Below are 23,738 nucleotides of genomic sequence, written 5' to 3' on the forward strand. Positions count from 1 at the left end.
TCTTTCTCCCACCCGACATCACATTACTGTGTCCTAAAGAACTTGGTTCATTAGGAGTTTTCTCATTTGGGAACACTTTCTGGAAACCTTAGGCTGACATGGATATCCCTCCTCCGTGATCCTGTGGATTGTGATCTAACTCTACCTCGTTTCAATTAAAGTCTCCAGAGACATTTTTCTATATTGAATTCCTCCTTAGTCGTGAACATATTAACCAGCCACATTCATTCAGTAAATAGTCCACTAAGAATGCAGTGCCGACTTTCCTGGGAATTTCATTTTAAAAGTTGGAACTTTGCTTTTATTGCTCAAATTTAGTGATTTTTTTCCAGCGACCCATAGCACAAAAATCATAAGGACCACTTGCTTAATTGAACTTATATTTCCATCTCTTTGGAGTAAAATTATTTTGGATGAATCTGAGTTTTGCTAGACTCTTTTTTTTTTTCTTTTTAAGATTTGAAGAGGGTTCTAGGAGAAGGGGAGAAATTAAATTTGTTTTGCTTATGTTTATTATTGTTTTTGTTTTGATAACTTCATATTTTGGGGGCTCTCATGCAAAAATCTTTGCTCTCCCTTGTATTTCACTGCCTTTGAGTCTACCAGGAGTCCCTGCTAATCAGTCTTCACAGGGATGCAGGGCTTGTTTCTCTTTTTTGCACATGACAGAGACCCTGGAGCTTTCTGCGGGGAAGAACTCCTGGGGACAGCATTTCTCCCGGGGAAGGTGGGAGTGGTTTTCCTCAGGCAGCCCCACCACGTGGTTGGCATTTTCAAACTGCTCCACCTAAACTGATTCAGTGACCCCCTTTACTATCTGCAGTATTCAGTAACAATTATTAGAATGGACTCAAACAAGAATCATACTGGTAAAACATATTCCGATTTATCCTTAGAAGTCATTACAGCTTTTGGCTCTGTCACCCTCCCTCTTTGTCTTTCTTTTCCTTCCTAACTCTTTGGCATCTAATCAATGTATTAGACTTGTATCTACGTCCATTTTTCAACGTTTGTTTTTAGTTCTCTTTAAATATGTTTTCTGTCTCGGTACTTTTGTTTTCTTTCTCAGGAATATCAATTCTATATACATTGAATCACTTCTGTATATTTTTCACGTGCTGTTATTTTCTCTGCTTCTGTTAAACTTCTTGTTCATTTCCATTTTACTTCTTTTTAAAATCTCTCATGTCTTCCTGGCTTGGGGCAGTGTCATTTCTCCTTTGTGCTGATGCTAACGTGGCCTTCACATGTGTGATCACTTTGTTTTCCCCCGATCTCTTGACGGCTCGTCTGCACAGATGCTTCTCCACTCAGCCTCTCTGACTCACTGGTTCATGCAAATGTGGCTTCTTTCTCTTGACACTTGCATTCATCATATGAAGCGTGATACTTTCATCAAGAATGTGGTTCCTGCTGTCAATTACCATTTGGGAATCAGTCGAACAATGTGTTTTGAAAATGTACATTCTATCACACCGTGGTTTATCCTCTCTTGCAAGTGATAGTTTATTTTCTTTCTTGACAAATTGTTTATAAATTCTCCAGGATGATTATACTGTGAGAAGGAAGCAGAAAAGGTTTTACAGACGAGGAGACATCTAAATTTGATTTTGAAAGATTAGGAGTTTTCCGGGACAATAAAGCTGGACACAGAATGGCTAAGCCAATAGAACATTGTAAACAACCCCGGCACTCATGCTTATCAGATTTTAATGATTCCCCTAGAATCACGGGCCATCTTTGAACTGGTCACAATGTTCTCCATGCCTGAGTCTGGTTTATATGCTGATGCTGTTTGGTTCCTGGGATGAGGCAGATCTCACCCCAAATGACGTGGACAATAAATGGGAAAGAAATGACTTTATAATAAATAATCAACTAGAAAAAAATGGGAATGGATGTTAGGAAGGAAAAAATGATACATATCTAATGTGATCTAACTCCTGGCTACTTACCATCCACATAAATTCTTCTTTCAATATATAGAATTTCAAAAACTTTTCCATCTAATTTTATGCAATTGTGCCATCTACAAGAGACTATGTATTCACTCCCTCCCAAGCAGGAGAAAACCGAAGTCATATCCAGGGGCATTGAATTCCAAGTCCAGGAACTCAAGGGAATATTTATCCACCTTCATCACAGTCAGTGTAATTCCTCAGAGTCTGGGGACCTGTGGAGATAAAGCTCAGTGCAACCACTGCCAAAACACCCACCGCCTGGTAGAGGGAAAGCAGGCATATGCAAATATAAACTCACATTTGCAGTTCACAGCTCCACAGATCATTGCATATTTTGCCACAGTGAGCAAACAAAAGTTGACCAACCTTGATTCTCATATTTTTTCTTCTTGTTCATTGTTCCCTGTGCCCACATTAGAGATGGGCACTGAGAAGGTGCTCGTCTGAAGACTGTGCCTCTTTGGGCGCAGATTTGGAAGTCTGAGGAACACCTTAGCATTTAAATAATTAAGCATAGGTCTTTGTTTTCTAGGCTCTGTGTTTACCTGGCGGTTTTAGTCAATTTTGATTTGTTTGCTCATGTTAAACAAAGTCAGATCTTATCACATGGTTGTCCTTAAACAATAGCTTGGGATGATCCATCTCTTAAAAACTAGGCTCAGTGCTCTCTGTGCAAACCTCAAGCCCTTAGATGAATGGCTTCTATGTGAGCCAACATCTCGGGTCAATGGAAAGCCTTCTGGGAAGAAATACAGTCTATCCTGCTTACGAGCTGAGTCCCAGCAGTGGCCCTTTATGATGGGGTGACTGTCACCATGGACAGACAGCAGGCATTGGTGAGTAGAGCGTCTGGGCCATCAGGAAGTATCTCCTCCCGAACCCCCTCCCACTTTGTTCCACACTCATCTTTGCTCCCATGTCCTTCAGGTTAGGACAGTTTGGCTTTTTTTATCCAACAAGGTACACATCTATCTAGGTTTTCAATGACTTTTAAAATTTCTGGCCAAAGGCAGATAGACTTACTTGTAACAAAATTTATTTTCTTCCATTTTGGTGTTCTTCAGCTTACGTTTTGTCTTTCTCGTTGGATTTTACTGAAAGCATCAAGGAATTATAATCACAAACCTGACACTCTTTATGAAATTACTCAAGTGTCAGGCTCAGTGAAACACAGAGTTTGTATCTCCAGAGACAGCAGGCATCAGCTGAATCAGTTTCTCCCCTGACATATAAAGGAACTGCCCATTTCCCAATTTGAGACAGGAATATTCTCACTCTCCAGAACTTCATCTTGATGTAGAGAAGCCTGTATTTTAGAAGCCATCATGTGTAACATTCTACTTCCAAGTATTAATTTCTGTATTATTTAAGTTTTTTAAATACATAAATGACAGAAACTCAACTCAAACTGACTTGCACAAAGAAGGCTTTAAGCTGAATCTAGATGTGCAGTGAGGTTTTCTCCATCTACTGCATCTACTTTGTCCATGATGACTTTATTGTTTGGCAAGGTGTCCCCTAGTCATGGAATAATAGTCTGGTTTGCATCACCCAGATTAGCAGCTTCAGCAAGAAAAGGTTCCCTTTCCCAGTGGTTCTAGAAGAAGTGTTCTGACATTTCCTAGGTGTATTAGTTCCCTATGACTGATATAAAAATTACCACAAACTGAATAGCTTTAAGCAATAGAATTTTATTTTTCTCATAGTTTAGGAGGCTAGAAGTCCAAAGTCAAGGTACTGGCAGGGCCATGTTCCCTCTGAAGTGTCTAGGAGAGCATCCTTCCTTGCCTCTTCTGACTACTGGTGATTCCTGGTGTTCTTTTGCTTGTGGCAACATAACTCTAATCTCTGCCTCTGCCTCTGATATCAGATGGCCTTCTTTCCTGTGTCTATGTCCAAATTTTTCTCTTCTTACAAAGATACTAGTCATTGGATGAGGGCACACCCTAATCCAGTATGACCTCATTTTAACTTGATTATATCTGTAAAGACACTATGTCCAAATAAGGTCACATTCTGAGGTTCTGGGCACATATGAATATTTGTGGCGACACTGTCAACCCAGTACATGGGTTATCACCAGACTCCTTCTCTGCCTAGAGCCTTTGCACCTGCAAATAACTTAATTTCTCTAATTCTATCAGAACATATTAAGTGTCACATCTTCAGAGAGGAGTATAATCTAAGGTAACATCTTCTCATTATTCTCTATAGTATATTTATTTGGCTTCTTTCTTTGCATTTATCACAACATGTAATTAATTGTTTGTTTACTTTCACCTTTGGAAGAATACAATATCCCTGAAATTGCAGAGCCCATGTCAGTTTTATTTATTATTTTATCCTTAGCATCTGGCAATATTCTTGATACATGGTAGGACATCAATAAAAAGTGATGAAGAAATAAATCAATGGATGAATGAATGTATGGGTGGATAGAAGGATGGATGGGTGGATGGATAGAATATAAACAATAGGCATGTTCTACTTAATTATATTCATTCAATCAACATTTTGCCTTTTGCAATAAATAATTATTATGTTTGTATCTGAGTTAATATCTGCAGAAAATATTGAGGGCCTTCGACAGGGGCAATGTCCAGGAGAAAAAAATGAGAACAACCTGGATTCAATACTTGCTCCCAGAAGCATATAATTTAAGATAGAAGAAACAGATTTTTTTAAAAAAAGAAAGAAAACAATAATCACCCTTAGGATTTTTATCTTAATGGTGGTATTAATTCAGCATATTCAAAAAACTGCAAAGTTTTAGGTTCATATATAGTTCACATTCTTCTGAAGTTTACACTGAGTAGCAATAAACAAGGCTCTCTTAAAGGGTCTGGCACATAATAAACACTCAATAACTATTAGTTGGATAAATTAATGAATGAATATTTTGTAAAGAGGCAGAGGAATCCAATCCTTATCTCTAAGTAAGGCACAGGCACAGTTTTTGCAGAGCTTAAACTGGCAGGAACCATTAATACATATACTGTTCATGAGGGCCTTTCCCACCAGAATGCCTGGTTAGACTGACTTGTGGCAGAGTTTGTCTTGCTGTCTGAAAATTTGCAAGAAAGAATCCAAAAGTGACAGCCAACTTAGCGGGGCTCCTCTCTTTTTAATTTGGGAACATTCCATGATCCCTTTCAAAGAGGGATTGATTAGATTTTTTTTTAGTTAATTAAATCCGCCATCTTGATAAGCAAGGAAAAGCTTAGTAGTAAACTGAAAAATCTATGATCTGAAAAATAGCGTGTTTCATATAACTTATGGGCTAGATTGCAATGGGGCATTTTAAATATACATACTTCTTGTTCTCCACTAGATAAGGACAGTAAAATCTGACATTTTTGACATACTACATGACAAACATGTCCCATGACAATTTAAGCCACGGTGTTGGCAGTTTTCTTGGCAAAAAGCCTGAGGCTGTATTACTAATTTAGCAGCATTGCCATGCACATCTGAGCTGGCTTTCTGCAATTTTCTTGCTCTCACTCTCTTGGACCCTTACATATATTCTCCATCTTGGGAGTTAACAGTGTTTCTCCTTTTCACTGCACCTGCCTTTAGATGAATAATTTTATTCATCACTGTCCAGGAACCCTTTGAAAATTCCTTTGTTGCTCAGTCACACAGCTGTATCCTGAGCCTCGGACCACATGGGAGGCCCTTGGAAACCTGCTCTCACAAATCCTATTGTCCATCTCGGGAAGTGCCTCTCCTTGCATGTATGTTTCTTGCAAATAATGTCTTCTTGAGTTTCTGACATGTTCCCAAACAGTCAAGCTGGCGCTTGCTTTATTCTGGGGATGAGGGAGTAGGATTGATAAGTTTCTCCCTCCCCTACCCCTCCCAATTTGCTCAAATCTGTGAGCTGCTAAGAGAGGAGGTCTTCCTATACGTGTCACAGGCACTACCATTTAGGGTAATAGACAAGCAGGCAGGACCCCGGCGTTGAACTGTGTCATGTGTGACCCTGGTTTACACATAATGAAAACAGGAGAGTCAGGATCTCTCTGACTCATGATGTGTTCTTTTCGAAGAGGGCATTGTGATTTTTAACAGAGGAAGGAAGGAATTCGGACAAAACAAGGGAAGGAAGAATTTGTTATTTCCTTCCACCAGCCAAGTCTCTGGTTCCTGTTGCCAAGAATATAACTAATTTATAAGACAAATACAAACCTAATTATATATCATTTAAAATTTAATTCGGAGTAAGTAACACCATATCTTTGGAGATATTTAGTTCTCTATTTTGAGGTTAAAAAAAATAGGAACATAAGAAAGATAAGAATTCTGACCGGTCCCCTAATGCAAATTTCATCACCTGTATGTGTGCTTAATACAAATATGGGTGTTGAATAAAATTTCATTTGATGAATTCTATCTATTTTTAAAGTAAGTCTGCTGAATATATATACCATGCTACAATAAGGAATATGTTCTGATTTTCAGCAAAATACATAATAGGAAGAAGGAAAGTAGAAGAAACAAGGTAAATATAGACTGGAATTATTATATGACAATGCTGTTGTCAGGATACAGCTTAAAACCTAGGACCATGCTTCACTATGTCATCTGCAAATAAGGCACAAACCATTACATTATAAACACATGAGAAACTTGAAATCATGCCGAAAGGATTCTTTCCTGTTTTGTTCATCCCAAAGTAAAACACCCCCACCAAAGCTCACCATTGAGAAAATGTCTGTAAGGAATATATTTCAGTTGAGCTGGCCCTTATTTTCCTAATGCAATAGTTTGTGTGTCACCACGAAGGATTTCTGGCATGAAGACTTCTAAGTTCCGAACAGTTAGCTTCAAGAACAAAAGAGTTGGGGCTTCCCTGGTGGCGCAGTGGTTGAGAGTCCGCCTGCCGATGCAGGGGACACGGGTTCGTGCCCCGGTCTGGGAAGATCCCACATGCCGTGGAGCGGCTGGGCCCGTGAGCCATGGCCGCTGAGCCTGCGCAGCCGGAGCCTGTGCTCCACAACGGGAGAGGCCACAACAGTGAGAGGCCCACGTACAGCAAAAAAAAAAAAAAAAAAAAAAAAGAACAAAAGAGTGAATATGTGCACAAGCTACCAGCTAGTCAGCCTCAGTTGACAGTTCATACAAAGGCAGCCACCTGAAGCAAATCAACTTGTCTTTGAGAATGAGCTTTAGGGCTAATGTTCTACTGACTTCCATTGTTAGTGAACATAGGTGTTGGATTTTCATCTTTCCATATACATGTGAATAAAATCATAGAAAATGTGAGCAAAAGATATTAAACAAGATAGAGATTTTATGTTCAAATATTCAGGAAATATCACCATTAAGGTCATTTTGAGCAATGTTAAATTGAGAACATTGTTCACTGCCTTTTCACGGAATTACGTATTAGAGTGTAAAAATTATTATAGCATACTGTATAAGTGGAATGTGATAAAATTAACACTCCACTAACAAGAAAACCCAGTAGAGAAAGAGATAAAACAACCATAGATGATCCAATATTTATTTTACTTTTACAGAGACAAGTGAGCAAAAATCATAACTATTTTGCATTTTAATAGTAATGTTCAGTGTTCATGTCTCCCCATAGATCTAAAAATACTCAGGAGTTTCTTAAAGTTAGTAAATCTATGGTATTATATTTTGGATTAAAAAAAAGTTATTCTATGGTTATGTTTATTTATTTTGAATAGAACAAGAGAAAACTCTCACTGCATTTTCCTATGAGAAATTTCCATTTCTAAAAGAACAATATATTTTCCCACTTGGTAATTCAACAGTTTTCCAGGGGTCCTTGTGTTCTCAGACATTTTTGTGGTAAAAGGGCATTTCTGCTGCCCCATCACTTCATGGAGCAGAAGCAGAACACAACACTCCTGTCTGTAAGACAGCAATGCACCTTTGGACTGGTACATGGAAAAATCCATCAGTTAAACACACTGCTTAGAAAGTTATGAAACTTAAAACAAGCTATAGTATTTGGGTGACTGGAATTTCTAAATTAGGTCAATGGCAACAGGAAGCATATGTATTTGTGACTGAAACAAGGTTTCACCAGAAAAATTCTCTACAGGGGCTTTCCTTGTGACAGTGTCCCATCTGTTCCCTACATATATCTTTTAAATGTCCCTTTTAGCTGAATCAGCATATAACCTTATAATAGTTTCTATCATGAGGAAGCCCCTCAACCTCCCATTCTTCATCCAGCCTCTGCCCCATTTCTCTGTCCTGCATTACAAAACTCATAACAAATATTATCCCTGTTCCCCGTGTCCAGTTCTCTTCATCTGCAGCCTCTTTAACCCACCAATCACACTTTAGTTCCTGCAGCACCCCCGAAACTGCTCTGCAGAGCTCAAGGTCACCAACAATATCCACATTCTCCATCTGAGTCTTTCATTCTCAGTTGCCAACATTATATACCATAAGCACCATTTGCTAGAATGGATCACTCCTTTATGAAAAACTTGTCAGCATTTGTCTTGCATAAGCAAGTGCTCTGACTTCACTGAATGCTTCATGTCAATATTCTTTTAGGGAATCCTCCCTTTATCTACTCTGGCTTCACAGATGATTTTATTCAACTGTGTTCTTCCTTTTTATTTCTCCCACATAAGGGCACTACTATTCTGATACCTGTCACATAAACTTAGGACAAGATTTGCTTGATTTCTTTCACTTATCATCATGGCACTGGGAGTCATTGCTGCTTTTGTTGCATTATCAGTAGTTCATTCTTTTACGTTGTTGTGTAGTACTCTGTTATATGAATATTCCAGTTTATTTCCTCTATTGCTGATGAAAATTTAGGTTTATGATTTAGGGATATTATGAGTAAAGATACTATAAATATTCTTGACCATGTGTTTGGTTGGATATAAGCACTTACTTTGGTTGGGAATGTGTTCAAGAAAGGAAATGCTCAATTCAATCCTTGGACATAGGTATATTTCTTTTAGTTGGTACTACCAAAGAGTTTCCTGAAACATTTGTATCAAGTTACACACCTATAATCAATGTAAGAGAGGTTCATTTAATTCAAATTTACACCAAACTTGATACTGATTTTTAATTTTAGCCATAGTGGATGTATAGTGATATCTCGTGATTTTAATCTGCATATTTTCCTAATGCTGAATGCTACTGAGAATTCTTTTGTATGTTTAAAGTCCATTTTTATAACTTCCTCCCTGAAGTGTCTTTTTAATCTTTGCTTATATTTCTTTTGATCTTTTTTATTATTAATTTGAAAATTACTTTTTAGCAATCCTAAGTGGCTTTATGTATTTTATATAAATATTTGAAATATCTTTTACTGGTCTGTGATGTGCTTGCCTTTTACTTTTTTAATAGTGTTTTTGATGAATAGAAATTTTTAACTTTAATGAAGTCCAGTGTACTGATTTTCTTTTATCATTAGTGATTTTTATTTTTTATACTGTTTTATTTCTTTTTTTAATTGAAGTATGGTTGATTTACAATTAGTTTCAGTTGTACAACATAGTGATTTAATATTTTTATACATTATAATCCATTTAAATTTATTACAAAATAATAGCTATATTTTCCTGTGCCATACAATATATCCTTGTTGTTTATTTATTTTATACATAATAGTTTGTATCTCTTGAATCCCATAACCCTATCTTGCCTCTCCACCCAAGCACTCCTTTCCCCACTGGTAACCACTAGTTTGGTCTCTATATTTGTGAGTCTTTTTTCTGTTTTGTCACATATATTTGTTTTATTTCTTAGATTCCACGTATAATAGCATATAATAGTGATATTATATAATAGTGATATATAATATAATATACTCCACATATAATAGTGATAGCATAGAACATTTGCCATTCTCTGACTTATTTCAATACATGTAATACTCTCTAGGTCCATCCAAACTGTTGCAAATGGAAGAATTTTATTCTTTTTTATGGCTGAGTAATATTCCATTGTATGTAGGTAACACATCTTCTTGATCCATTCATCTGTCAATGAGCATTTACATTGTTTCTATATCTTGGCAAATGTAAATGATGCTGCTATGAACATTGGGGTGCTTGTAACTTTTTGAATTTGTGTTTTTATTTTCTTTGAATGTATACCTAGCCATGAAACTGCTGGATCACATGGTATTTCTTTTTTTTTTTTTGTCTTGTTATCTCATTTTATTTAACTTTTAGAACTCTTCCAAATATTACAGGAAAGAAATCAATATCAATTTCCACCTGTCACATTCCACAGTTCAATGATTAATGAATGTCAAATTTGACCACAGTGTTCTTTTTTTTTGTTGTGGCTGTTACATCTTTATTGGAGTATAATTGCTTTACCTTGGTGTGTTAGTTTCTGCTTTATAACAAAGTGAATCAGTTATACATATACATATGTTCCCATATCTCTTCCCTCTTGTGTCTCCCTCCCTCCCACCCTCCCTATTCCACTCCTCCAGGTGGTCACTGAGCTGATCTCGCTGTGCTATGCGGCTGCTTCCCACTAGCTATCTACCTTACGTTTGGTAGTGTATATATGTCCATGCCTCTCTTTTGCTTTGTCACAGCTTACCCTTCTCCCTCCCCATAACCTCAAGTCCATTCTTTTGTAGGTCTGTGTCTTTATTCCTATCTTACCCCAGGTTCCTCATGACATTTTTTTTCTTCATAAATTCCATATATATGTGTTAGCATACGGTATTTGTCTTTCTCTTTCTGAATTATTTCACTCTGTATGACAGACTCTAGGCCTATCCACCTCATTACAAATAGCTCAGTTTCGTTTATTTTTATGGCTGAGTAATATTCCATTGTATATATGTGCCACATCTTCTTTATCCATTCATCTGTCGATGGACACTTAGGTTGTTTCCATCTCTGGACTAATGTAAATAGGGCTGCAATGAAAATTTTGCTACATGACCCTTTTTGAATTATGGTTTTCTCAGGGTATATGCCCAGTAGTGGGATTGCTGGGTCATATGGTAGTTCTATTTGTAGTTTTTTAAGGAACCTCCATAATGTTCTCCATAGTGGCTGTACCAATGCACATTCCCACCAGCAGTGCAAGAGTGTTCCCTTTTCTCCACACCCTCTCCAGCATTTATTGTTTCTAGATTTCTTGATGATGGCCATTCTGACTGGTGTGAGATGATATCTCATTGTAGTTTTGATTTGCATTTCTCTAATGATTAATGATGTTGAGCATTCTTTCATGTGTTTGTTGGCAGTCTGTATATCTTCTTTGGAGAAATGTCTATTTAGGTCTTCTGCCCATTTTTGGATTGGGTTGTTTGTTTTTTTGTTATTGAGCTGCATGAGCTGCTTATAAATTTTGGAGATTAATCCTTTGTCAGTTGCTTCATTTGCAAATATTTTCTCCCATTCTGAGGGTTGTCTTTTGGTTTTGTTTGTGGTTTCCTTTGCTGTGCAAAAGCTTTTAAGTGCCATTAGGTGCCATGTGTTTATTTTTGTCTTTATTTCCATTTCTCTAGGAGGTGGGTCAAAAAGGATCTTGCTGTGATTTATGAAATAGAGTGTTCTGCCTATGTTTTCCTCTAAGAGTTTGATAGTTTTTGGCCTTACATTTAGGTCTTTAATCCATTTTGAACTTATTTTTGTGTGTGGTATTAGGGAGTGATCTAATCTCATATTTTTACATGTCCCTGTCCAGTTTTCCCAGCACCACTTATTGAAGAGGCTGTCCTTTCTCCACTGTACATTCCTGCATTCTTTATCAAAGATAAGGTGACCATATGTGCGTGGGTTTATCTCTGGGCTTTCTATTCTGTTCCATTGATCTATCTTTCTGTTTTTGTGCCAGTACCATACTGTCTTGGTTATTGTAGCTTTGTAGTATAGTCTGAAGTCAGGGAGCCTGATTCCTCCAGCTCCATTTTTCGTTCTCAAGATTACTTTGGCTATTCAGGGTCTTTTGTGTTTCCATACAAATTGTGAAAGTTTTTGTTCTACTTCTGTGAAAAATGCCAGTGATAGTTTGATAGGGATTGCATTGAATCTGTAGATTGCTTTGGGTAGTAGAGTCATTTTCACAATGTTGATTCTGCCAATCCAAGAACATGGTATATCTCTCTATCTATTTGTATCATCTTTATTTCATCAGTGTCGTATAATTTTCTGCATACCTGTCTTTTGTCTCCTTAGGTAGGTTTATTCCTAGATATTATATTCTTTTTGTTGCAGTGGTAAATGGGGGTGTTTTCTTGATTTCACTTTCAGATTTTTCATCATTAGTATATAGGAATGCCAGAGATTTCTGTGCATTAATTTTGTATACTGCTACTTTACCAAATTCATTGATTAGCTCTAGTAGTTTTCTGGTACCATTTTTACGATTTTCTATGTATAGTATCATGTCATCTGCAAAGAGTGACAGCTTTACTTCTTCTTTTCTGATTTGGATTCCTTTTATTTATTTTTCTTCTCTGATTGCTGTGACTAAAACTTCCCAAACTATGTTGAATAAGACTGGTGAGAGTGGGCAACCTTGTCTTGTTCCTGATTTTAGTGGAAATGCTTTCAGTTTTTCACCATTGAGGATGATGTTGGCTGTGGGTTTGTCATATATGGCCTTTATTATGTTGAGGAAAGTTCCCTCTATGCCTACTTTCTGCAGGGTTTTTATCATAAATGGGCATTGAATTTTGTCGAAAGCTTTCTCTGCATCTATTGAGATGATCATATGGTTTTTCTCCTTCAATTTGTTAATATGGTGTATCACGTTGATTGATTTGCATATATTGTAGAATCCTTGAATTCCTGGAATAAACCCCACTTGATCATGGTTATGACCCTTTTAATGTGCTGTTGGATTCTGTTCGCTTGTATTTTGTTGAGAATTTTTGCATCTATGTTCATCAGTGATATTTGCGTGTACTTTTCTTTCTTTGTGACATCCTTGTCTGGTTTTGGTATCAAGGTGATGGTGGCCTCGTAGAATGAGTTTGGGAGTGTTCCTCCCTCTGCTATATTTTGGATGAGTTTCAGAAGGATACGTGTTAGCTCTTCTCTAAATGTTTGATAGAATTCGCATGTGAAGCCACCTGGTCCTGGGCTTTTGTTTGTTGGAAGATTTTTTATCACAGTTTCAATTTCAGTGCTTGTGATTGGTCTGTTCATATTTTCTATTTCTTCCTGATTCAGTCTTGGCAGGTTGTGCATTTCTAAGAATTTTCCCATTTCTTCCAGGTTGTCCATTTTATTGGCATAGTATTGCTTGTAGTAATCTCTCATGATCTTTTGTATTTCTGCAGTGTCAGTTGTTACTTCTCCTTATTCATTTCTAATTCTATTGATTTGAGTCTTCTCCGTTTTTTTCTTGACGAGTCTAATGGTTTATCAATATTTTTTATCTTCTCAAAGAACCAGCTTTTAGTGTTATTGATCTTTGCTATCATTTCCTTATTTCTTTTTCATTTATTTCTGATCTAATTTTTATGATTTCTTTCCTTCTGCTAACTTTGGGGTGTTTTTGTTCTTCATTCTCTAATTGCTTTAGGTTCAAGATTAGGTTGTTTATTCGAGATGTTTCCTGTTTCTTAAGGTGGTATTGTATTGCTATAAACTTCCCTGTTAGAACTGCTTTTGCTGCATCCCGTAAGTTTTGGGTCACTGTGTCTCCATTGTCATTTGTTTTAGGTATTTTTTTTAATTTCCTCTTTGATTTCTTCAGTGACCACTTCGTTATTAAGTAGTGTATTGTTTAGCCTCCATGTGTTTGTATTTTTTACAGACCTTTTCCTGTAATTGATATATATTCACATAGCGTTCTGGTCAGAAAAGATACTTGATACAATTTCAATTTTCTTAAATTTACCAAGGCTTCATCTGTGACCCAAGATATGATCTATCCTGGAGAATGTTCTATGAGCACTTGAGAAACATGTGTATTCTGTTGTTTTTGGATGGAATGTCCTATAAATATCAATTGAGTCCATCTTGTTTAATGTATCATTTAAAGCTTGTGTTTCCTTATTTATTTTCATTTTGGATGATCTGTCCATTGGTGAAGGTAGGGTGTTAAAGTCCCCTACTATGAATGTGTTACTGTTGATTTCCCCTTTTATGGCTGTTAGTATTTGCCTTATGTATTGAGGTGCTCCTATGTTGGGTGCATAAATATTTACAATTGTTATATCTTCTTCTTGGATCAATCCATTGATCATTATGTAGTGTCCTTCTTTGTCTCTTCTAGTAGTCTTTATTTTAAAGTCTATTTTGTCTGATATGAGAATTGCTGCTCGAGCTTTCTTTTGGTTTCCATTTACATGGAATATCATTTTCCATCCCCTTACTTTCAGTCTGTTTGTGTCTCTAGGTCTGAAGTGGTTCTCTTGTAGACAGCATATATATGGGTCTTGTTTTTGTATCCATTCAGCCAATCTGTGTCTTTTGGTGGGAGCATTTAATCCATTTACATTTAAGGTAATTATCGATATGTATGTTCCTATTCCCATTTTCTTAATTGTTTTGTGTTCGTTATTGTAGGTCTTTTCCTTCTGTTGTGTTTCTTGCCTAGAGAAGTTCCTTTAGCCTGTTATAAAGCTGGTTTGGTGGTGTTGAACTCTCTCAGCTTTTGCTTGTCTGTAAACATTTTAATTTCTCCATCAAATCTGAATGAGATCCTTGTTGGGTAGAGTAATCTTGGTTGCAGGTTTTTCTCCTTCATCACTTTACATATGTCCTGCCAGTCCCTTCTGCCTTGCAGAGTTTCTGCTGAAAGATCAGCTGTTAACCTTATGGGGATTCCCTTGTGTGTTATTTGTTGTTTTCCCTTGCTGCTTTTAATGTTTTCCTTGTATTTAATTTTTGACAGTTTGATTAATATGTGTCTTGGCATATTTCTCCTTGTATTTATCCTGTATGGGACTCGCTGTGCCTCCTGGACTTGATTAACTATTTCCTTTCCCATATTAGGGAAGTTTTCAACTATAATCTCTTCAAATATTTTATCTGTCACTTTCTTTTTCTCTTCTTCTTCTGGAACCCCTATAATTCGAATGTTGGTGCATTTAATGTTGTCCCAGAGGTCTCTGAGACTGTCCTCATTTCTTTTCATTCTTTTTTCTTTCTTCTGCTCTGCAGTAGTTTTTTCCACTATTTTATCTTCCAGGTCACTTATCCGTTCTTCTGCCTCAGTTATTCTGCTATTGATCCCATCTAACGTATTTTTAATTTCATTTATTGTGTTGTTCATCATTGCTTGTTTCATCTTTAGTTCTTCTAGGTCCTTGTTTACTGTTTCTTGCATTTTGTCTATTCTATTTCCAAGATTTTGGATCATCTTTACTATCATTATTCTGAATTCTTTTTCAGGTAGACTGCCTATTTCTTCTTCATTTGTTAGGTCTGGTGGGTTTTTATCTTGCTCCTTCACTTGCTGTGTGTTTTTCTGTCTTCTCATTTTGCTTATCTTACTGTGTTTGGGGTCTCCTTTTTGCAGCCTGCAGGTTCGTAGTTCCCATTGTTTTTGGTGTCTGTCCCCAGCGGCTAAGGTTGGTTCAGTGGGTTGTGTAGGCTTCCTGGTGGAGGGGACTAGTGCCTGTGTTCTGGTGGATGAGGATGGATCTTGTCTTTCTCCTGGGCAGGTCCACGTCTGGTGGTGTGTTTTGGGGTGTCTGTGGACTTTTTATGATTTTAGGCAGCCTCTCTGCTAATGGGTGGCATTGTGTTCCTGTCTTGCTAGGTGTTTGGCATAGGGTGTCCAGCACTGTAGCTTGCTGGTCGTTGAGTGAAGCTGAGTGCTGGTGTTGAGATGGAGATCTCTGGGAGATTTTTGCCATTTGATATTATGTGGAGCTGGGAGGTCTCTTGTGGACCAGTGTCCTGAAGTTGGCTCTCCCACCTCAGAGGCACAGCACTGACTCCTGGCTGCAGCACCAAGAAACTTTCATCCACACGGCTCCTCAATTTGGGATGATTCATTGTCTATTCATGTATTCCACAGATGCAGGGTACATCAAGTTGATTGTGGAGCTTTAATCTGCTGCTTCTGAGGCTGCTGGGAGAAATTTCCCTTTCTCTTCTTTGTTTGCACAGCTCCAGGGTCTCAGCTTTGGATTTGGCCCCGCCTTTGTGTGTAGGTCGCCAGAGGACCTCTGTTCTTCACTCAGACATGACAGGGTTAAAGGAGCAGCCACTTTGGGGACTCTGGCTCACTCAGGCCGGGTGGCGGGAGGGGCACAGGGTGCGGGGTGAGCCTGCAGCGGCAGAGCCCAGAATGACGTTGCATCAGCCTGAGGCGCGCCATTCTCTCTCCCGGGGAAGTTGTCCCTTGATCCCGGGACCCTGGCAGTGGCAGGCTGCACAGGCTCCCTGGAAAGGGGGCGTGGACAGTGACCTGCGCTCGCACACAGGCCTCTTGGCGGCAGCAGCAGCAGCCCCAGCATCCTAGGCCCATCTCTGGGGTCCATGCTTTCAGCCGCAGCTTGCGCCCTTCTCTGCAGCTCCTTTAAGCAGTGCTCTTAATCCCCTCTCCTCGCGCAGCAGGAAACAAAGAGGGAAGAAAAAGTCTCTATCCTCTTAGGCAGCTCCAGACTTTTTCCCGGACTCCCTCCGTGCCAGCCATGATGCACTAGCCCGCTTCAGGATGTGTTCACACCACCAACCCCAGTCCTCTCCCTGCGCTCCGACCAAAACCCAAGCCTCAGCTCCCAGCCCCGTCCACCCCGTCGGGTGAGCAGACAAGCCTCTCGGGCTGGTGAGTGCCGGTCTGCCCCCATCCTCTGTGCGGGAATCTCTCCACTTTGCCCTCCGCACCCCTGTTGCTCCGCTCTCCTCCGTGGCTCCAAAGCTTCCCCCCTCCGCCACCCGCCGTCTCCGCCCACGAAGGGGCTCCTAGTGTGTGGTAACCTTTCCTCCTTCATGGCTCCCTGCCACTGGTGCAGGTCCCATCCCTATCCTTTTGTCTCTGTTTATTCTTTTTTCTTTTGCCCTACCCAGGTACGTGGGGAGTTTCTTGCCTTTTGGGAGGTCTGAGGTCTTCTGCCAGAGTTCAGTAGGTGTTCTGTAGTTGTTCCACGTGTAGATGTATTTCTGGTGTATCTGTGGGGAGGAAGGTGATCTCCGTGTCTTACTCTTCCGCCATCTTCCCCGGAAGTCCCTCCAGCTCCATAATTTTTGACAAGCACATATAATTGTATAATTTCCACCATAATCAAGACCTACAATAGTTCCTCCCAAAGTTTCTCCATGTGTTTTTTGTAGTCACCTCTTCCTTCCACCAGCATCTGGTGACAACTGACCAGTTTTCTGTCATAGAATTTGCCTTTTTCATAATGTCCCACAACTGGAATCACATAGTATGTTTCTTTTTGATTCCACATGATTTCCTTAGCATAATGATTCTGGGATTCATCTATGATGTTGCATGGGTCAGTAGTTCTTTTTGTATTTCTGGGAAGTACTCAACTGTAAGGATATGCCAGACACTGCTGCCACCTATTTTCAAATTATGCTCTTTCCAAATTCTTGACCATCCAGCCATACTTTTAGCCACTGGACATAAATCAGCATAGATCTGTACCTCTGGCCACCTTTTCCTACAGGAAAATGAACAGATATCTGTATTGCTTGAGATTCTGCCCACTGGAAGGATTTCTCTTCACAATTGTCCTTAAGAGTTACTCCTGATTGGAGCTGTAGTGCTCCAGCTGTTCAGTTTGGGTAGTGCCAACATATCATGCAGAGCTTTCTATAAACTAAATCTGACTTTTTTATTCTCAGTCAACTGGTTATAGCAAATTCCCCTTGAGGTCATAGGTGTAGGTTGAAAAAGAGAAGAAAATCTGGGCTACTTTCTCAGTAACTTGCTTGTGCTTTCTGTATCTTCTCATACGTGATTTCTTATGAACCAATTCTTAATGAAGAAGTTCAGTGATGCACACCCAGCTTTATGGCTTTGATGATGGGCAGCTCATATTGCAGGGTAGCTCGCTGACCTGTGATCAAGGGTTCAGTCTTCAGTAGGATCCAGTAGCAAGTCAGAAACTGTGTCTTTAAAAAGTAGAATAATTAGGGCTTCCCTGGTGTTGCAGTGGTTGAGAGTCCGCCTGCCGATGCAGGGGATGTGGGTTCGTGCCCCAGTCCAGGAGGATCCCACATGCTGCAGAGCGGCTGGGTCCGTGAGCCATGGCCGTGGAGCCTACGCGTCCGGAGCCTGTGCTCCACAACGGGAGAGGCCACAACAGTGAGAGGCCCATGTACCGCAAAAAAAAAAAAAAAAAAAAAAAGTAGAATAATTATCTCCGAAGAAAGGCATAACTTTGCTCCCAAATCTTAAATGTCTGTACAGGTTTATTCTGCGTCCATGCTTTCCATACTCTGCTCACAGCAAATGTTAAGTCCTGCATATACACTGTCGAGCCCATTCCTGAGAATAAAACTCTGAGAGCTGACTTTAGCTTGAGATCATCTTGACGGTCTTGCTGAACTTTTACTAAACTGTATGGCTATTTAGGGCACTTTCACCAACCACCCTTCCCTCTCTCCTTTAACTGGGGTCAGATTTGCATTGTGGTTGGACAGACTCCCTCCCTATTTTCTCTTACACAGCATTTTCCTCATAAAATACTTGCATATTTAATCTTGTCATGGGATCTGCTCTCAACGGTCTGTTCTTACTTCAAACAATTGTCTTCCCAACCTGGGCAACTGCAGGAGCCTCCTAACTAATCTCCATGTTCTCCTCCAGCCCCCAAAATCTATTCACTGATATTTTCACATTTCTACAGTCAAGGATTTTAGAACCAAAAGATCTTATATAGTCATGAAGTTTATGATTTTCTTCCAGACATGTAAATCAATCAGTTAGTGCAACAATTCTGAATCTTATTCTCATCAAGGTGCTTTGTGGCTGTACAAAAGTCATGGTTTCTTTCTTTCAGAAACCTTACTGTTTGTACAGAGAGAAAAAAATAATGTAAAATAACCAAAAATAATGTAGATTTTCATAAAGTCAGAGACTTTGTCCTTTGCTCTTTGTGTTCCTTACTCTTTCTCAGCTCCTAGAACTGTGCTTTGCACGCAGAAAGTTCTCAATAATATTTGTAAAATGTGTCACTAAGGTAATACACAGACAATTGCAGGTTATTCTTTCCTTCAACAAATGTATTTTGAGCACCAACTTTGTGTCAGGTATTCTAAATGCTGGAGATAAAGCAAGGAATAAGTTGGGCAAAAATAACTGTCTATAAAGCTTATGTTTGTGCATTTGTGTGCTAGACAATAAATCAATAAAAGAGGTTAGACAGTGATCGATAAACATCATGATGGAAAAAAGCAGGAAAGAGGGATAGGGAGAGTGCTGATGGTGGTGGTGGACCTTTCTGAGATGATGACATTACAGTGAAGCAAGAATGAAGAGGAGGTGAGGGTGTAGCTGAGCAGGTATTTGGGGGAAGATCATTCCAGGTAGAAGAAAGATCAATCACGGGTGCTCTGAGCCATCTTTGGATGGCTTCCTAGGCCAACGTAAGGGTGTTGGTGTTTACTCTGAATGAAACAGGGAGCTTTTGGGGGGTTTAATTTAGGTTGATGTAGTCACACAAATGTAGTAGAGCCTCACAGACATGGAAAATCAGCAGTAGTTGGGCCATCTTTGTGGAGGAGATCAATCTCCAATGAACGGGGATTCTGATTTATTTCTTCATACCATATACCAAGCGCTATTAGTCTGCATCAGCCACAGGATGAGGACTCATACTGCAGAGCCAAGTGACAGTTCCTACTGATGGGAGAATTTAGTAGGGTGAGTGGTTAAAGTCAGCAGAGAAAGCTTGTAGGTTAACAGATGCAGACGATTCTGAGGAGGCCAAAGGGAGATTGGAGGCACAATATCTCAGCACAGGCTTGGGGTTTGGGGAGTGAGGCTGAGCAAGTGCCTGTCTGATGGCATTATTTTCTCTGGGAAGCAGGAGACGAGGTCTCTGCTGAGAGTGCAGGAGGATGCTGAACGTGCTGATAATTTATTCATGTGCTCAGTGATTGAAAAGTCTCTGATATGAGTCTTTGTGGTGGCCAGTTCTGTTAGTTCCATCTGTCTCCAAGCGTAAGGCATTAAAAAAAAAAAAAGCTCTATGATCTTTATAATGGTGACTTTGGTTAAAAACTAGGAGCTGAGTAAAAAAGCATTATTGGATGGATGGGTAAGCAGACTTAGATTTCCTCACAAGTCTTGGCTACTGTGGTGTTTTCCATGGAGTGTATTTTTAATGTCACAAAAATTCTGTAAGATAGTCTTTTACTATCCCAGTTTATATATGAAAACTCTGAGGTTGAGAAGGGTTGGTAACTTTCCACACTTCACCACAGCAGAGTTAGAATTTGAAACTACATTTGTTTGACCCCTGAGCCAGTTTAGTTGTCAACTAATTATATGCCCAGAAAACTTGATCCAGGGTGGAAAATCCTAAATAGGAGAGAAACATAAACGATTAGGAAGAAGGAGACCAGAGGAGAACAATAACGACTACTATGGGGTAGGGACACAAGCTCTGTGGGAAAAGGCAAAGTGAAGACAAAGTGAGGCCCACAAGGGGAGATGAATTCCCCCAACAAAGGGATGGCTCATAACAATTTTCAAATACGTGGACCTTTTTCTTAAGGAAAGAATCAAACCATCATTGCTTAAATGTCAATAATAAGAATGGAGTAACACACAGTTGTTATATGGTACGTAACTGGCTACTGCAAGCATTAACTAGCCCAGTTCCTGTTGACTCTGTGGATGGGGAGACCTCCCACACAGCCTGGTAATGATGTGAAAGAAGTCATTATGGGGTGCCAAGGGAACACAGAATGGGAAGCCCCAAGCCAGACGAGGATGGAGGTATCAGGCAGTCTCCCCATGAAGGTGAGAGAGTAGGGCACATTTAGAGAACTGTGGTCATTAATTAAATAAGGCTGAGAACAGGATTCAGACAGAGTGGCAAATGAGCCAGAAGTAGGAAGGGGCCAAGTTCACAGGACATTTGTTTAAGACTGTGAACCCTTGAGGAGCCAGGACCGTATCTTGTTCATCTTTGCCCAGCCCAGCTCTTGAAACATAGTTGACTCTATAATCATACCGATGAAGAGACTGTCTTATTCTAAAGGCAAAGGGGCTATTGTAGGATGACGTGCAGGGAGCCGCATAATTATAATAGATTTCTATTTCACAAAATTTGAGGGTTTCGTCCAATGCCCTTGGGATGTGGTAGGGTGAGGACCCCAGGCTCGGGAACAGAGGGGTCAGGGCTGGTAGCAGTGAGAGATCATTTGGTGAGGGGCTGCTGATGGTGATCTTTCAATGCCAAAATGAGCAGTTTGGACTAAACTGACATAAGGAAATCGAAAGCCATTGTAGGGTGATAGATTGAAAACGTGTCTTAGAAAACTTGATTAGACAATGAATTGTAGGGGTAGGACCCTAGAGGTTGAGTGTTCAGTTTGGGGGCTTCAGGGAGGTGATTATGCACTAGATGGTAGAAGTTCAAGCTGGGGTCTTGAGGAGGAATAAAGAGTGAGAGAATTTTTATAGAAATAGCACTTGGTGATTACATTCATTTCCTCATAATTCTTCAATTTATTCATTAATATGTCATATCATTCAATAAAGAATTTAAGTGACATATGAACAACAGAAAATAGGTTAAAGAAAGCTTAAAGGTTTTCCCAGAGAAAACAATAATTCAAAAAGACACATGCACCCCAATGTTCACTCCAGCACTATTTACAATAGCCAGGACATAGAAGCAACCTAAATGTCCATCAAGAGAGGAATGAATAAAGAAGATATGGTACATATATACAATGGAATATTACTCAGCCATAAAAGAAGAATGAAATTGTGTCATTTGCAGAGACGTGGATGGATCTAGAGACTGTCATACAGAGTGAAGTAAGTCAGAAAGAGAAAATCAAATATTGTATATTAACACATATATGTGGAATCTAGAAAAATGGTACAGATAAGCGTATTTGCAAAGCAGAAATAGAGACACAGATGTAGAGAACAAATGTATTGATACCAAGGAGGGGGGTGGTGGGATGAATTGGGAGACTGGGATTGATATATATAAAATAGATAACTAACAAAAAATAAAGAAAGAAATAAAAAAGAAAGCTTTAGGGTTTTGATCCTGGGGAGAAAAGTGCCACTGTGCTGAACAGAAATTTACATGGGAATAATGAGGAGAGAGAAATTTAATTTGTGCATAATAATAATAATAAGGTAAAAAAATAGAAAAACTTTTATCAGACATGTGCAATATTCCCCTTACTCTGCTGTGCCTTACGTACATTATTTCCTTCCCATGGCTCAGTGATATGGGTTATATTACTGGTCCTATTTTGCCCTTGAGGAAACTCAGTCTTGGAGGTTATCTTAGTTGCCCAAGGTCACAGAGCTATGGTAATACTGGGATTCAAAACAAGCTAGATGATTCTAGAGCCACACTTTGAGCCAGTGTGTGACACTGTTCTCCCCTACACCCGTGGTTCTTAGGTGGTAGCTAGGCACCGGAATGGAGATATTCTGGAAGAAGAATGTCTGGCTGAAGGGCTCAGACAAGCTTTATCCCTTTAGTTGTCAGCAATATGGTGATGATACTTGATGTTGAAAGTGTAGATTGTATTTTCAAGTAAGTGGGAGAAACAGGTCAGTGGAAACTAGATCTGAAAATATTTACAACATTGTCTTTTTAGGGGTTGCAGGAGGTTTCTACATTTTAGGGTACAAGTTGATTTTTTTTTCCTTTCTGGGAGAGATCCCTTCGGAATGTGGTTTCAGTCAGACGGCTGTAAGTTAAGTACATAGTGGTTTGGAAAGCTTCCTTCAGAATTAGTAATTCAAGTCCTCTTTTTAGCAATATATATTGGGTTGCTTAGCAGGGATACTTTTCTTAAATATGACCTTATATTTCTGTGTCTCTGTAAATTACAGTTTGGAAAGAGGAGTGCGTGTGTGTTCTGAGAAGCAGGCCCCAGTAAATCGGGCTTATAGAGCAACAGGAAAGGATAGAAAAGTGGAAGGTGTATTTTCTACTTATTCTGGTAGCAAGAGGCTGGACAAGCAGCACTGGAACCTTCACCTGGGTGATTTGCTTGTGCCCCAAATACACTGTGATTTTGAATAGCTATATTAAACTTTGGGATGGATTCGTGGGTTTTGTGATTGCATTCTCAGGAAGAGGGTGGAAATCTAAACAGGGAGCTTTGTTTTCTAATCTCAACTCTAATCCTGAAAAAGCCACTTAACTTCTTCTCTGTACCTGAAATACTATCAATAATGGTATTTACCTCACAGGGTCAAACATGTGTGAAGTTCTAACACTGTGCCTGGCACAGCACGAGCGCTCCACAAATGCTCGCTTCTGATTTTTAGTGATACCTCATATGTAGAGAGTGCTTATAACAAGCAGGCACGATACTAAGTACTTGAAGTGCATTATCTCATTCATCCTCCGTATCAGCCCCATGATGTGGATGGCATCATTTCCTCATTTTAGTCATGGAGACACTGAGGTCCAGGGAGTTGCCATGACTTCCTCACCATCACACAGTTATAAGCAGGAGGCCTGGGATTCAGATTCATCTGAGCTCAATACATGTTCATCATTCTCTGTTAACCATTCTTCTGCAGGAAAGAGGCCTTGACATGGATTAGGCAGGGACTTACTTTTTTTTCTGGGTCCCAAGAAGTTTGGTTCTTTCCCACTGTAGATGCTGAGCTACGTGAAAGCCCTGAATGCTAGGCTTGGAACAGTGGGCCCTAGGACTA

This window comes from Mesoplodon mirus, assembly GCF_964341445.2.
Source record: "Mesoplodon mirus genome assembly, chromosome: 3".
NCBI lineage: Eukaryota > Metazoa > Chordata > Mammalia > Artiodactyla > Ziphiidae > Mesoplodon > Mesoplodon mirus.